Source organism: Sceloporus occidentalis, unplaced genomic scaffold (genome assembly GCF_023333645.1).
Source record: "Sceloporus occidentalis isolate IW3139 unplaced genomic scaffold, rSceOcc1.0.p SCAF_40, whole genome shotgun sequence".
Lineage (NCBI taxonomy): Eukaryota > Metazoa > Chordata > Lepidosauria > Squamata > Phrynosomatidae > Sceloporus > Sceloporus occidentalis.
In genome coordinates, this window is record NW_028317020.1 from 1,497,795 (window position 1) to 1,514,131 (window position 16,337).

The window sequence follows — 16,337 nt, forward strand, 5'->3', positions numbered from 1 at the left end:
AAAAAGGCATCCTTGAACTAATCAAGCTTGGCTGAGTTTTGGGGGCAGAAGTCAAGCTGGCCGTTTATATCCTCGCTAATGAATTTCCTTGTCATTACTCGTTATGTACCGGGGCTGGCACCGACATAAAATTGATTTATCACTAATGACTTCATTTGTGTTAAATCGCCAACCTCTTGCTACACTTCATATGGTAAAACACAGGGGCTGGTAAGATGACTGTGGTTAACCTTATTGGCCCACCTGTCTTCATTTCCCTTTCTCCGGTAATACATAAGACATCAAGCATTTACTTCTTCATTATTGTGATGGCATTTTGCTCCGTTTCCAGTGTTCCGGTGCATCCTAACTCTAGCATTGTGTATTTATGATTGGGGAATGAATCCAACTTAAAAACAATACTTTAAAATGCCATTACCTATTAAAGATGTTAATCATCATAAGATCTGAGCTCTTGCCTATGAAACATCCAGTATCTGTTGCCAATCATAGTGTCAATATGTTTCTGAACTGTAATAGTTTTTTTTCTATTTATTTTTTAGGATGAATACACTAGTTAAATGCCAAATAATGCTTAAATTTTTTTTTTTTCTATGGAGCAATCCTCCATGGCAGTCGTTTACCTGCGTATCATATCAGTGACATTAGTTCGTTTTGTCCTGCGTAATTACTGAGACTGGGCTCATTGACCTCTGTGCTAATGGAGAAGCAAACTTAACTCTTTATTTGCAGCCTCCATAAAACAAAGGGGTTTGGATAAGGCAAGGGCCATTGTGCTGCTGCGTGATAACATTTAAATCTGTTCATCCCCTTCTGCACTCTTTATAGTAATTATAACACAGACACCGTCATGGGGACAGACTGAGTTATTCATCGTGATGGATAATAGGCTTAGAAACGAACATTTTCTGAATCATTTCATGGTTAGAGGGAAGACAGTCAATTAAGTATTGGTGTTTAGTAAGGAACCCTGCAAAGACCTGTCAACAATTCAGCAGGGAAGGATTTGCTCAGTGACCTACAGGGCCTTGAGGTTCAAAAACCCCAATGAATAGATCAGCTTTTGAGGGTTACTTCCAGACAAGACCAACCTGATTTCTGCATGGAAAAGAAGGTCTGAAGACTTTTCTCAAAGTTGACAAAAAAGAGATGAGAAAAAACGTTGTCGATAAACCTGAAAACTGTGCATGGGGGGGTTCACCTTAGAAAACCTAGAATATAAATAGAATTTGGCCATTTCTTTAGTAAGCATATTTTTATGCATTAAATCTGTTTCATTAAAGTATGCATTCAATATTGTGAACATACACTGTGTGGAACACTCAACAAACTTTGAATTCAGACTTTTTGATTACTTTGATAGAGCTTGATATTACTGCTGACATTTGCTTACCATATAATTATTGTTCATTCATACATGTTTTTAACTAAAAAAAGCTTACTTTTGTTAGTTAATAGTTGAATACTTTAACTATTATATTCTTTACGGCAACAGGCATTACACATGTATTGGATGGATATTTTCCATATTTTATCATTGAGGAGTTACCTTAATTTCTTTGCTTTTTCTGAAAAAAATTCATGAAGGCATTACTACCCCTAAATCTTAGTATATCAAACTAGCCATTAATAGGTGTTGAAAAGGAGTTGTTTTTACTAGTATTTAGAGCTTTTTTTCAAAACAGGATAGTTTGTGAATGTATTCATAATGTACATTAATTAATTTAGAATGTTGCAATGTTGTCACCGTTTTTGAAAGTCAAGGCATGTATACATTTTTATCACCTTGAACACCTATACTTTTGGAAACATATTTATCTTGCTTTGGAGCATGGCAGTGGCAGGTACTTAAATAAAAACCTCCACATACAATCTTAATATACTTTTAAAATGTCATCCTAATTAACCACCTACAGCATACCATGAATAAGGATTAAGGTAAAGGGGCTGTTTACTATCCCTGGCAGCATATTTAAAGAAGAATGCATATTAAAGTACTTTATGAGTATGCATTCGTACAAAAATAAATCACTTACCTGAGGGAGATGCTGCAGCTCCCCTACATCTCTGTGGTCTGAAAATTCTTACCACTGAATGGCTGCTTGAAGCTAACTGGAGGGGCAAATGCTTATGGGGGTTTTTGCAGTATCCCCCTATGCATTTGCAAGGGTGGCATCATGTCAATTTAAAGGGACAGCTCAGCTACCGTAAACATATGATGGCTAATTAAAGCATGTTAATTTATTTCAGTGGCAGTCAGGCTGGTGATATACTGGCGAATTATATCCATTACTTAAAAATGTCACCTCTACAGAAAATAATTAATATTTAAACTTTAAATTGAAGCTCTGTTGGCATATTAAAGAGGCACGGACATGAGCATGGGAATTGCATGTAAAATCCAAAATACTTCAGGTAGTGACCCAAAGTCATTCAATTAGATGAGCCCATGAACAATTGCCATCCTTGCCAGCCCTCTCCTGCATTCTCTGCATGTAGCACATAACATTAATAGCCTCACAAGCACTGGACTTCCCTGTGAAACCCAACTTAATCAAATACATTTGTTAATGTCACACAATGTAGGTATAGTTCAATAAATACATTTAAATGAATCTCTAGTTTCAAGTACAGAGGATATGATAGAAGCAACAATGATGGACTAGACACGTTATCTGTGGTCAAGCATTTAAGCACCTAAAATACTCCAAGAAGTTAGGTATGGAACACATAGGTAATTTAATAATGGTTAAAAATTTGGAATAAGCTGCAATCTCAAATATGCTTGAACCAGGGAACTATGCTTTGAAAACAGGAAAAATGTTCTCCTTCGCTGACTTAAAACTGGAACACCAAGAAATGCTTTACAAGTTTGGTTCAAAAAGAGGCGACCGTTGGGATTAACAAACCACGATTTAGATGTTGATTTAACATGTTTATTATGTCATAATATTGGATTGGTGTTAACAAAATGTGTAAAGAACATGTATTATTTCCAATACGCATCATCCCTTCTTTCTTCAAAACTTTTGATGTTCATTGCCTCTTTAAAGGATTCAGCTGATTGGATGTTTGTAATACCCTGGAAAACAATTTAAAAAATGTTAAAATATATAATGTCTCCTGCATTACTCCAAGAACTTGCTCTGATGTTCTTCCTGTGTGTTCTTGGATTTCAGTGGCTCCCTATGCTACTGTTTCCAGGATCCGAATCATACATACATTTGGAAAAGGAAATACAGATTCTATTTTATTACATTTTATTGATGTAACATTGAGAGTTACACTGAAACCCCCCTCCATGTTTCATGGGAGCGCCATAGGTCTGTGTAGTTGCATATTATGCTTATACGACTACCACCCACCGGCGCTTACCTTTGCATCAAAATTAAGCCATGGAGCATTGGCTCCCAAAAGCATTTCTGCCTGGCAGTTGGGTTCAGTAGAAAGAGCACAAGGAGGTTGGGGAAGAATGAATATTTATAAAAAAATAATAAAAAATTGATGCACATTTTATATCTTTCACTAGACCTATCAAGCATTATTCTTAAATGCCTAGGAAGGCTCAGTTTGCATAAAAATGTAAACAGTGAATTAATTCTGAATGGGCAGGAGAATACATTCATAAAACATCTACCCACACTAGGAAAGGAAAAAAACAAATATCTTCCTCTTAGTAAGGAAGAATGTGCACTCATAGTTGGTGTCGGTTAAGTTTAGTTTACCCAAGCAATAGGTAAACAAATGTTTTGCAGCATTGATAGGGAGCGGCGTTACTCATCCATTAGGTTTTAGATATACACAAAAGTACTGTCACAAGACAAGCTGCCTGCAGTTTACAGTACAGTTTAAGACACACAAAGGAATTCCATAGAGCAAGAATGAGGCATAGCCAAGACAACAGCTCAGAAGATCGAGAAACGAAGGCCAACCTCCCATGCATGGATAGACAACCCACTGCTCTCCAAAACGATGTGGCTGTGAATTTCCACCTCTCAAAGTATAAGTATAAGAGTTACACTGCACAGAAGCTAGAATGCCAGTGATTAAAAACATAAATAGAAATAAAACATAAGATTAAAGGGGAACCATCATAGCTTTCAGCATAACTAAATGAATTCATTGAAGCTACCTATAGATTCGCTTCATGTTTAGCAGACAGTGAAATTGTTTAAAGGTAGTTGATTCACATTTTTTAGGTTAGTCTACTTTAGTTATTTACTTTATGGAAGCTAAGGTCAGCGGCAGCCTGTGGCAGGACCTACATTATCTAATTTATTTCCTGTCCTGAAGTTCCCTTTCTTTTCCCTACCCACTGATCCAAAAGTCAGTTAATATACCTTTCCCCATGGTATACATACAGTATAAGGTGTATTTGTTTCTTATTTTAATCTGTAAACACCATTCATTAGGTTTACTTAGTAAAATACACACAGTTGTTACTTCGCAATATCACTATGACATTGCATAAACTATGTCTGGCAGTATTCCATTGGTAAGAAAGTTTCAATAACATTCTGCCACATAACAAATGATGTGGTCTACCAGCAAGTTTAATGTCACAGCTTCACTCACTCGTGGCCGGGGACCTTACCAAATAAGCATATGCCAGGATCACTGGCAAGAGGCAGCGTGTGTTGTCCTAACAAAACTTAATGTTATTGTCAAATGTGTATATTGTCAAATAACCTTAATATTATTGTTCATTTTCACTATTCCCTTGTAATAATGCTACCTACTCTGCTGGCACTCAGTAAGTTACAATGTAACAGGGTGGGCGGAAGTGTTTTTGGGAGAAACTGTGGCCTTGAGGTGAGGAGCAGGATGGATGAGAACCTCAAACTATCTCCAAAGACTATAGTGGATAATCAACACCCAAGAATGTAGTAAGCCGTTTGTGTCCCACCAGCAAGCTTGACATGGGTCAGAGATCAAATGATTAATATTATAGATGACAGACATAATACATACTCTTGTTCAGTACCGCTACTGGTAATTTTTTTGCTCCACACATTCACATATTTTGGTGTGGCTGTCACGTTCTGGAAAATGTTGCTGAATAAACATTTATACAATAGAAATTTAGAGTGCTTTCCATTTTCCGTCGTACAGTTTTAAAATTTTTGTAGTCTTCAGGTAATATTTGGCCAGCCGCAAACATGAAGTCACCCAAAGGTAATGCTAAAAGAAAATTGTAGTCTTAACAAAAGCTACAATGTGGCCCAATATCACACACACCTCAAATGTATGAAGTGATATTTGCAAACAATCTAACATTTTAATGCTTGAATAAAAACATAATAATACTACTACTAATAATAATAATAATACATCAAAACATATTTTTAGGTATTTTACGTAATGACAGTTGCTACCTATCATCAGCTATGGTGGTACAAACTATTTTGGCAACTGAAATGGATAAACATTTATTAAAAACACGAGTAGTCCCTAATGCCTGTGCCTTTACCAACAAATGCCCCACTAACCACAAAACTTTAAAATGTTGAGATGTGTCATAGTCCGGAATATGGCTTAATTAAATTAATTTATTGCATGTTAACACCAGTTCACTGTCAAGTCTTTGACAATGTGAGTGTTTTTGGAGCCGGACGACCCACAAGACACTGCTATTCTGTCCTATATACCCTGCTAGGCCCGTTGCCTGTGTGACAAAAACTGCCTCCACCCAAAACCAGTCAGCAACTATTATTTCTAATGGGAGCCGACAGCTGTGGACAGTCCTCATTATTTTTAATTGGGCCACAGAATTGAACTATACACAACATGCATTAGTCTCCTACGACAGATACGTGTCTGGCCTCAACATACGCAGTAACAATGATTATATAAAAATATATAAGAGGACCTTAGGCAATAAATTGCTGGACCTTATAATAAAAGAATTACAGTTTATATTAAGGCTAACATATTGCTGTAATTATACTATGCTGTGCATTAGCTTACAGGTTATACTTCTGCTATGAATTATTAATTAATAAACAGTTACTTAAGGGGAGTTTTTTTATTACTATGTTATTTATTATCTTTTTAGTAAAATCAATTATCATTTTGTGGCTCAATACAAATGAAATATTCACTTCACATGCATTACGGCCATTCTGCTGAGTTTTCTGTAGAATAATTTGTTCTTTGAAAATCTATAATCAGAAAAGGCTACTTAATTGTAAAGTTTAAGTAAAATAACAAAATAAAAAAATGGCCACTATACAAACTAGGCATAAGGAAGTGCTATGTGTAAATATAGCAGATTGTGCTGATTAAAACGTGTGTTATGGTATAGTGCATTACAGTTTATAATGGTAGCTTGGTATGTCGCAAGCAGATGCTGGGCTCAGTTGCTAGGTTAGATGATAACAAGCTCTTTCCTTTGGATATCTGATTACCATGATAGAGATAAAGTCCCAACCTTCTCTTGAATTATTTCATTCGCTGTAATCAAAGCATAGTCAAGTGTACACTGCCTCGCAGGGAATAAGATTTCACGTATGACGTGCAGCAAACTCATAGTTGCTCATTTTAACCCTTTATTATAGCCTGGATAGCTCTCTATCTGTCTGTAGACAAAGGGTAAAGATGGGGGGGGGGGTGTAGGGTTGCAATATTGATTTTTTTCTATCTTTTCTTTCTTTCTATCTAGTATCTATTTTTTACATTTTGCTCACACTAAACATTAAAAGATGGGGTAGGCAAACTATTGCTGCAAATGGCAAGACTTAAGACTGTCATTTTGCATGGATTCCTATGCATTTCCCTGACGTACATGTTCATATTTTTATATTGAGTTGAATGATATCTTATTTTCCTCCTCAAATGCCTGCTTTTGGTGCCTGTGTATGTGCATTACTGTCTGCATAAAGAATATGTATGTAAGCTGAGCTCCAATTGAAATAAATGGAAGTTGAGCCCTCATTGTTGTGAGTTGAGTGGCATGCATTTGAAACATCACTCCAGCTGATTTCAATGCGATATGAACTGACTTACCCTGCGCCTACTGTACATTTGCTGCCTGTATCAGTAAACTAAGGTAGGAAAGAAGAATAATAAGACAGAAGTCAACTTTTCACCTTAAATTTTAAAAACACATTGACCAGTTGCATATGGAAAAGCCTATTATAAGCCATGCAGATTGGATCCTAGTGAGCATTTTACCCAAAGTTATTGCTGATGTCATTCCACAAACCAAAGAATATTCAGGGAGTGGAACGCTGCAGCTGAACCAGGACACAAGAGATGCCCCATTTGTGGGATGGTTACATTTAGTAGTTGCAGTAGCAGAAGGCACTTAATTAACATAACTCATACTTGTACATACTATTGTTTAAAAAACCCTTATAATTGTAAAAGGACTCTGATTTTGATCAGTACAATATGGTATATATACAGTAGCAGAAAGGAGTGGTTGGACAAACAATATATATATATATATATATATATATATATATATAGTTTGTTTGTAGGCTATATATATATATATAGAGAGAGAGTGTCGTTCTTAGTCTTACCAGCTCTCTGGCAGGTAAGACTTAATAAAGTCCCAATGCCCTAAATGGAGGCGTCTGCATTTATATTGCCATTGCCATTTTTATGTGCACATTGTAACAACAATAAATACAGTATGGGTAAAAAGTATTAAGATAAATATTTGAAACTTACATCCTACAAAATGAAACATTTACAGCAAGGTCACACCAGGCTGGCAACTTGACAAGGGTTGCATTTGAATTATTTCAGTTTCTTTTTATACAGACCGCATGGAGATGTCCAGTGATGGCCCCAAAATTGGATGTCCTGGTAGCTACATCATCCTATCTGCAAAACAGGCCCATTCTCTTAAAGAGTTAAACATTTGTGTCAATGTCAGTTAAGTGATACCCCTCTGTGTACATTATTCACAAACAGAACTACAATAGCAGCAACCCGATACAGTAAATAACCTCGCTGTGTGAATTATACAGGTGTAATATTGGAGATGGCTCACTGTGTATTCATTGTTAACTCATCTCATAGTAACAATTCATTTCACGCTTCAGCATAAAGCACCAATATGAAGGCAGATTAAAGTGTCACACAATGTGTACATCTACAGTACATCTACCAAAATTTAAAGGGGCAATCATTTATTTTGTTTGGTTTTTTTATCATTTTATTTTTGGGAAGCCACCTGTGCTTTCCTCTTTCAGGAGCATCAGGCTTGCAATAAGCAGTCCATGTCATGGAAGGCCAGCAAGGGTAGAATGATCCTACAATCAATTAATAAATACCTATCCTTCATTAGTTGCCTTAGTATACAACCACTTCTCTGTAAAGCAAATCTCTACACCTCCTACAACCACTAATTCACTTTCTGCAATTTAATCATGGCTCCACATTTCAAGTAGGTTCCTTTTCAGTGTTCCCCAATAATGGAACACCCTTACAGAAAACATCAGTTTTTAAATTCTTGAAAATGTATTTAGCAACAAAATGTCACCGTAATAATTGTTACAAGGACACTCCAACTATCATATGCACTTGAATGTATTTCACGGCGGACTGTCCCTTTTAATTCACCAGAAACCTCAATGCTTAAGACCTCCTTCCTTGCCAGGCCATGTCCTGCTTGTCAGTCCATACTTGCACCATATTCACTGAGTTCCAGGGGTCTAATAAGACCCCCCCTGTACATGCCCAGAAAACACTCATTGATTCCATTGAGCGCTGGAGTGTCATTTGTACTTATGTAAATTTGTAACTGTATTGCTGTAATACTTTAAAACTAGAAAAATCTCACTGTATTCTTCATGGTATTTTATTTAAATACCCTAAAGATCTTTTTTCCCCTATATGATCCATCGTGGTCTAACATGTGATCTTTCATTAGTTATTTGTAAGAATAATAACTTTGCAGAATTTATTACACCCCCCCCACTCATCATGAAGACTCTCCCATTAGTCCACTTCAGTGGATGTAGTAGTTTTTCCGTGTATCCCCCTCACCTAGACAGTCCAAGGACAGTGCACGACCCCTTGTTATAGGTCTTCTTTCTTGCTGCTCTACCTCGAACCCATTTTTATGTCTGAGTTTCCATCATGTCACCTATATCCATCCTACTGGGCTTTTTTTCAGGCCGCTTCACATCAGAAGCTATTTTACTGCAAATATAATGTATAGACGGCTGTAAACATTGAAAGTGTTTTTATAGGTGGACGGGATTTGGTATGATACCAGACGTACATGAAATATTAAACCGATGTCTTGTAAACACAAGCTTTATCCACTGTTCTCCGTCTGCTTCTTAAAAATTTCATGCGGTGTCCAAACTAAGGCATGACAAGTGCTATTTAATGCTGGGGAATATACATTATTAACTTTAGAAAATAACCTCACAAACTGAACCATTTCCAAGCCAGATTAATTCACATGTTTCCGAATGGCATCTGTCACATTTGAAATCATTTCAGAATACCCTGTGTTGTTTATGAAAGATGGAAACTGTGACTAAAGCTAATATAGATGCACTTTAAACAGCACAATACTTGCAATGTAGTTGAAAAGCTGCTGCTTACACCTGGATCGAGTTGTAAACTCACACTGTGGCTGTTTAATTTAATATGGTATTTTATTATAAACAATTGGGACTCAGGATTAATTGCACGTGTGTTTTAATTTGAAACCTACTAAGCCAGAGCTCAGATGGAATAATGGTACTTATGGTAAGGAACTAGGTTCTGTACCTATATTTTCACCTGTGATGTTAATAAGCGGCGTAAATTCTCGTCCTTTTGGGTAAGATCTACTGAGTATCTGTAAGAGAGGGAAAGCTTGGTCCACTGTCCTTAAGGCGTAGGAAGCTGGAAGCCCAAGGTGCCTTCTTCGATCCCCTTCGGGCTCATTACTGTGGGGAGCAAATAAGCGCACATAGATCACTCAGATGCCACGTGGATTTATTTTCACTTCCATGGCCCTTTTGGGCCTGGGGAGTAAAACATTTTCATACCGTCTGAAGGGCTGGGGCCTTTTATGGCAATTTTTGTGTGTTTTTTAAGTACTGAAAGATGTAGCACAGACCAAATGGTTTTGACACTGGAAATGGCGCAGTGGAGCTGGATCGCAGCTTTTTGGTAGGAGAGACGGTTGATGCTTGTGGCTCTCATCTCTTCCTAGATGGCTGGGAAGCATATCTCTACAGGGAGTGCCTCCTCAGAAGATGTTGGGGTTCTACCTTCCATTGCGGCTCTTATTCACCACCACACTAACAGGGCTGGGGCTAGTCAAATATGAGGCTTGGCAAAAGTGGTCTAATATAAAAAGAAATGTAAAGCGGAGATGTGGAACAAGTAGCATAACGCTGCACATTTTACTAAAGTGTGAAGTTGGTGTTTGAGACACCATACCCCTCATTATGTTGCAAGCCTTCTACGCTTGCCTTAGTAAAGTAATTACTATGTAATGAAACAGGCCTAATGAAGGATCAAGAATGGCTGAAACCCAATCGAGAAGAAGGTACAGTTACCACTTCTTATCTACACAGCAGTCAGGCTACTTGTGTAGCAGGATGTAGCCACAGGGCTGAGCCACTGCCTCATAGTATTAATTATTAAGAGATCTTAGCGAAGGAGGACAGGGCATACGGACCATGCAATGAGTTCTTAATACAGTGCTGCCTGCTGGGATCCCACCATACCCTCTGGCTGTCAAATCTTTGGGCATGCAGGTAATAGCAACTCATTTTTTTAATATTTGTTGGCTATGCTGTTCTTATATAGTTGAAGAATGAATGTCTTTAATTTCCCCAATAGTTGTAGGATTCTGCAATTCAAACATAGTAAAAAAAAATATGTGCATATTATAAAGTTAATCTAAATTGTATATGTAATTTCAGAATTTTTAGAGAAAATAGCGTTCAGAAATAAATTACAGTTTCATCTATATAAACGTGCCATCTATTTCCTTCGTGAAATTGGCAGTAATAGGGTTACTCTCACTGTCTGTTACCTGTCTCTGTGGAAAATGTCAGAATTTTTTTTCTAGATTAGAAACACTAAAGTGTTTCCTATACCAATTAAAGTGGTATGGCTGAAACCGTTCCTGGCAATATTCTTACTAAAATACTCCTCGGGTATATTAAAACCTGTAATATATTCCCTATTCTCTCCTTAAAGATATAAAAATCGAATAATTCATTTTCATTTAGCATAAAATCCCTGGTAAAAACTTTGCATATATCATTTTGTTTTTATTATTATGTATAATGTGCACTCCTTAAATGTCCTAAAATTGTAAAATTGATTATTATACTTTTACAATACAGTTTTACAGTGATTGCACTTGATGAATTAGAACAGAGAAGATACAATCTTTTTTCTTATTTTGTTTTTCCATTTTGATGGCATACTTACAATTTATTTGTCTCTATTCACTAAAGGGGGGGGGTTGCAGGAGAGTTGTAGCTTAAACTCTCTCATTTCACTATTTGTTATAAAGGACCGACACTAATAGGCAGGGCCGGCCGAAGACTTAACGCCGCCTGGGGCGAAGTTTAAAATGCCGCCCCCCGCCGACGCCGGGGGGGGGCGGCATTATCTACCCCCACCCACCGGTACTTACCCTTAAACAGTCCTGCGGCGAGTCTCCCTGTGCTGCCACGATGCCGGCTTGTAATGCTGAGCGACGGAAATTCACGTCACTTCCGGCGCTCTGCATTACAAGCCGGCACCGAGACCGAACAGGGAAACTCGCCGCAGAGGAGAGAGAGAGAGGGGGCGCCGAGCGGGTAAGCGAAAACCACTCGGTGCCCCTCTCTCTCTCCTCCGCTTCAAAAAAACCCCAAAAAAACCCGCTTGGGGCGGCAAAGTGCCGCCCCTTCTGAAGTGCCGCCTGGGGCAATTGCCCCAGTCGGCTCCATTGTAGGGCCGGCCCTGCTAATAGGTTTCTTCGATGTTAAGGGTTGAGCTGGCCCTGTATAATGTATAATTCAAAAGTTAAGGAGACTTTGAGGAAATGTCCCTTCTTTAACTATACATTATACAGAGCTATACAAGCTCTTCTTGTAGTGGAACCATATTGGGCTGGTCCATTATAATACATAGTGGAGTCAAGTAGGTGAAACCCAACTCTCTTGCAAATAAACCCTACTCACAGAAAAAAATTTTTTTTCAATATATATATATATACATATTCAGAATAGTCATGGACTGCCAGGACATTGATGCATTTTGGCGCCCGGAAGGGTGTTCTTTTAATGAACGCTTTCACCTGTCTCTTTGCGTTACATAAGAGGGGTAGAAGCTGAGAAGGAGGGCAACTATTGGCAGGTGGATTAGTACTCTATAACTTGCCCCTTGTATTAAACTGTCTCCCTGTCTGTATCTTCACCAAACAAGAAAGGAAGGCTCCAAACAATTCCTTATTGTTCCTCATCATCTTGAAATGAGTGTCAGATCACACAGGGGGTGCTTTGACCGTTAACTGCACAATTTGGGCTGCCCCCCCCCCACACCTTGCGAAGGGTGGGTTCTGGCTTCTTGGACTTTCTCAGAGTTAGACAGAGAGAGCTTGAGCGAAAGAAGCAGCCTTGATCCCGCTGTAATGGGCTTACCCGGAGTCTTTGTCAGGAGACTGCTCACTGTGAAATCCACAACGACATTAAATGTTTTCTAATGAATAATTACTCAAAGGGAATTCAGCAATATAAGTGTAATGGATTGTACAGCGTTAACGTCTATACGGAGTACAAAAATGTTATCCGTCACAAGCATAGTAATTGTTGTGGGGAGCTTTTGTAACGGAGAGAGGGAGGGGGGTTGGCGGATCTGAAAAGCTGATCTGATGGTTTGACATTCCAAAACAAGAATCAAAGACAGGATTTGGCAGCAAAATAGCTTTTTAAAGAGGCCAGACATAAAACCCGTCCTGCATTTCATGGGCTCACGGAATGAAGACTTTCCCTCCTTTTCCAATATACGTTCATTTGTCGACAGTATCCGTACTGATATTTCTCGGTCTTCTATGGGTTTAGCTCTGCTTCATTTGAACGGTACAATAGATCTCAACGATAAACGTTTGGGAGAAACGGTTCATAAAATGAGGGATAGCAATACTGCTGGCCGCAGTAGAACAAGATACAAAACATCTTGATATATATATATATATATATGATCGTTTTTCTGTTTGTGAATTTATAATATTCATTAAACAAAGACGGAAGCAGTTGTTCCTTTTACTGCTGTGGAGAAACGGCCTCTCTTCTCTTTTGAAATAATGAGATGCATTAGTATATACATATATATGTATGTTCATACAAAAGTTTTATGGCAGCTGTGAAAAAATGCTGTAAAGAAAAATCTAAATCAAATCAATAGCTGGCGTGGTCACCGTTTGCATTTAAAACAGCATCAATTCTTCCAGGTGCACTTGCACAAAGTCAGGGATTTTGTAGGGATATAATTAGGTGTATGATTAAACAATTATAGCAAAAATGTGCTTATGATCATCAACTTCATAAGTAGGTTGAAATACAATCATTAACTGAAACAGAAACAGCTGTGTAGGAGGAATCAAACTAAGTGAGGAACAGCCAAACTCACTAACAAGGTTTAATGTCAAAAATCATATACCATGGCCAGACCGAGCACAGCAACAAGACACAAGGCATCAGCAGCATCTCTCCCAGGTAGACATTTCAAGGCAGACATGGGTTTCCAGGTTTTATGTCCAAGCACTTTTGAAGAAACACAACGAAACAGGCAATGCTGACGACCACAGATGCAGTGGTCAGCGCAGTGGTCAGACGAAAGACACATCATGCCTCCTTCCCTTCGCAATCAGGAGATGTCCGGCAGTGCCCTCACCTCAGCATAGCAGAAAACTGTGGGACCCTGAAACACCTGTAATCTATTGTCTGGAGAAGTCTGGTCAGATGTCGTCTTCGTGGAAGACTTGCGGCCAAAAAGCCATACCTCTGACGTGGAAATAAGGCCAAGCAAATCAAATATTCTCGAAAACACAGAAACTTGGGTGTAGAAAGAAGCTATAGCAGAAGGCAGTTTGTTCCCTGAAGGGATGGAAAGAAGTACAAGAATGAGTGTTTGCAGGCAACAGTGAAGCATGGTGCAAGTTCCTTGCAAGTCTGGGGCTATATTTCTGCACATGGAGTTGGGGATTTAGTTCGAATAATGGTCAAATTTATCCTGAAGCACTACAACTACCCCAAACAGGCAAAGTCCTTAAGAACTATCTTCAGCATAAAGAAGAACAAGGAGTCCTGGAAGTTATGGTATGACCCTCACAGAGCCCCGATGTCACAATCATCGAGTGTGTCTAGGAGTACATGAATAGAGAAATGCAAATGAGGCGATCTAAATCCACAGAAGAACTGTGGTTAGTTCTCCAAGATGTTTGGAACAACCTACCTCCCAAGTTCCTTAATAAAAACTGTGTATGAGTGTACCTAGCAGGACTGATGCTGTTTTGAAGGCTTGTGAACACTTGTATGATGTGTTCAATGTGCTTTAAATATGAATGCGGGTGCTTTATAAATGAAACCTAATAAATACGTGTAATGCTCTACTGGGCTGTGATGAATTAGCAGCAAGGAGACACTGGACATCTGCCACGTGTATCAGGACAACAACATGTATTAGGTTTGTATATGTAAACTAAAATGGTAAAGGCATGCAGGGCCCAAGTTTAGTACCTGTCGTTTTAATTGTTGCAAATATAAACAGGGCTACTAATAAGGGGTTAGAGGCATGGGTTTAAGGGGGCTGTGTACAAGCCTTTCTCCTAGAGTCTCTTCCTCGATCTGTCACTGACAGCACTATCTGTGAATGAAGGAGTAACCAGTAAATGTGAATAGCAAGCACATCTATGCCATTGAAGCACAGGTCTCCTGCTACAAACCAGGTTGCCACAGACGTGTGTCCCTGTCTCATGATTAACCATTTAAAAGTGGACACCTAAATAAATGCTACATAATGTGGGACAGTCTTTGGCAAGTTCACTCCAGCACTATGTAGAAACTTAAAGGCTTGACTGACGTATTAAGAAGGACTGTTGACTGTATAGCATTTACTATAATCATGTAATGTATTGCTATGTTTTACCATGTGTTTTTTAACTTAAGTTGTAAGTTGATTCTTGTCTACTTAAATTAAGACTTACCATTTATTATCATAATGTATTTTATTAAGCTAATACAAAGTATCCATTGCTTGTGTTGCTTAGAGTTCCTAAGAACCTAGAGTGCTTGGTCCCGAAATATTCTTACTGATTTACAAATATCTAATGCAGGGCTTAATTCCTGTTACGAAGGAGAACATTAATGAGGGTTCGGTCTTTCTAATATGTATAATGAATGCAGTAAAATAAAAGGCTTCTTTTTACATCAATTGACAATTAAGTAAATATGTCCCTATCTCATACCTCTCAACATTTCAAACAACCAAAGAGGGACACCTTTGTGTTAGGGGGTGTGGTTAGAGGTGTCGCTGGGGGCAGAGCTTTTCCAAGTATGTTTATGTGGCTTTGTGATCTCTAGATAGTTATTTATGTAACCGAGCAAAGCGTATAGAAAAAGAATAATGTATTCTATTTACTTTATAAACACATTTTCTGCTGTTTGTATACACAGTACAGTGGCTTTTAGGGTTGTATTACACTGGGATACACACCCTGAAAAGTGTTGATAATAATAATACATTTCTGTTCCTTTAATCCACTGTTGGTTTAACAGTGTATATATATATATATATATATATATATGTATATATATGTATATATATATATATATATATATATATATATATATATATACACACACAAATAAAGATATACCGGTATTTTCTCTGAAGCCTAGCTCCAGGAGGACCTCTTGTGGACATTTTGAAGACATTATAGGAGTTAATTACCATAATAATTAGATCACTTTAAAATCAGCCATTTCCCAACTGTATGATTGCTTTTGGTACCCTGTTAACTGATTAGCAATATTCCCTTCTCCAATTTTTAGTAGTTGCTGTGCATAAAAATCTTATGTTGTGCAAATGTTTTTTTCCTGTTGCAAAAGTATGTGTGCACTAAATGCTTGTGCGAACAAAACCCTGATAATGGTTCAAGATAACTTAGGCACAGCCCCCCCTTTCATGGCTAATAAAACTGTCATCATACCCTAATTTCCATGTATAGATCAAATAACCAAAACCCTGATCAACTTAATAAGGCATACAAACCCTGTATTTGTAGTGATAGGGTAAAAAAAAACAGGTGGAAACACATGGCATTGCAAGTATAGAGCAACTGAATAACACACACACACCCAGCCTTGCGTGTATAG